The sequence below is a fragment of the Nematolebias whitei genome, unplaced genomic scaffold, assembly GCF_014905685.2.
Source record: "Nematolebias whitei isolate Nwh7 unplaced genomic scaffold, NemWhi1 Nwh_scaf_11614, whole genome shotgun sequence".
Lineage (NCBI taxonomy): Eukaryota > Metazoa > Chordata > Actinopteri > Cyprinodontiformes > Rivulidae > Nematolebias > Nematolebias whitei.
This window is the reverse complement of record NW_023630159.1, coordinates 265-1,765: the sequence shown is the minus strand read 5'-3', so window position 1 is coordinate 1,765 and position 1,501 is coordinate 265. Positions and strand designations below refer to the sequence as shown.

At 29.7% G+C, this 1,501-nt stretch overlaps 1 long non-coding RNA gene across 1 annotated transcript; it reads right to left on the bottom strand.

Moving 5' to 3' along the window:
- Window positions 1–813: 813 nt before the first annotated feature.
- On the bottom strand, window positions 814–1,244 carry LOC119429942. Its single transcript, XR_005187872.1, has 3 exons — window positions 1,224–1,244; window positions 1,078–1,110; window positions 814–925 (listed from the first exon to the last, which is right to left on the bottom strand). It is a non-coding gene; the product is annotated as an uncharacterized LOC119429942 (long non-coding RNA).
- Between the last annotated feature and the right edge of the window lie 257 nt (window positions 1,245–1,501).

Sequence of the window (1,501 nt, the reverse complement as noted above, 5' to 3'; positions counted from 1 at the left end):
CCTTTCAGCAATTTATATATATATATATATATAAATTGCTGAAAGGCAACTAAATTAATTATTACTATTATTGCTGACGTATGAGTGGTGTATAAGAAGTTCAGAACAATTTTCTTTTCATAATTTTTAGAGATTGTGTTTTCATGTTTTAATTAGCACAGATTACTTCTGATTCAGCTTCAAGGTTTTTCGAGTCAGCTGTTTCATTTGCATTAATAAATGGAGAGGAGTGCTTATAAATATAAAAATGTGTCATCTAAAACCTTTACCTCCCAACAGACATTGGATTAAAAGGTTTTAATCTGTGTACTTTCACGTCAAACACAGAATGATTCTGGGAACCCTTTACTGGTTGAAAAAATTGATTAACTAGTTGAAGATGTATGTGATCAAACTTTTGTGGTAGCTATTATGAATTGCAAACTTTAGAAGTATTCACTTAGAAATGTGTCTCCAAAAAGTCTGTCCAGTGGTTTAGGAGATATTTCATTGACATGACAAATAAATATAAATACAAAGACACAAACAGTGTTTCCTTTTTGTATTTTGCTGATATTATAGCATACAAATATATAGAGAGTTCTTAGAAGTATTGTGGTGGTGAATGGGTGATGGTCTTAATTGAGACTCAAAATTACAAAAATAAATAAAAATAAATTAGTCATGAATCAAATTTCCAAGAAGAAAAATAGTCAAACAAACTATAAAAAATAGATAATATAAACTAATATATTAAGTATTTAAAGAAACACATTGAAAGAGCTAAACTCGATTCAACGTTAGGATCAGCTCTGCAGACTCTTCTTACCTCTTCAAATTTGTAGGCAATCATGGCAAAAGCCTTGAAGATGGTGTCTGTAGGTCCAGTGATGGTGACAATCCTCTCTGGACAGTTGCCCTCAGAAATGTTGATTCGTGCTCCACTCTGAAAAATCAAGCACATTGCAATATAAAACATGCATGACCTTCATGTTACAAAATGTCCCATCAAATTTAAATAATCTCTTTAGCAATGATGAACTTAAAATAAATAAATTCTGAATGTTTTTACATATATATACTATTCTAGAGACTCACTTCTTCTCGCATCTTTTTTACTGTTTCTCCTTTCTGAGGATAAACAACAACATATTAGTACTACAGGAATACTGGAAATAAATAAACATTTTATATCTGTCTAATTGACCTTTTGTCATCATGAGACAAATGAATAAATTACATACCTTGCCAATTATACTCCCCACCTCCTGTAATAAAATAGTTAAAAAAAATGTAATAAAACATCTCACAAAAAATGCATTTTGTGCGTATTTTACCTGCAGCTAATATCTTCAGAATCAGAATGCCTTTATTGTCATTATACGCAAGTACAATGAAATTAAAAACCACTCCTTTTTTTCAGTGCAAAAACATGTTTAAGAAAAACACACACACTAAAAATATAAAAAATGTAACGCAATATAGATATAATAGCACTATGAAAGTAAAAAAAAAAATAATG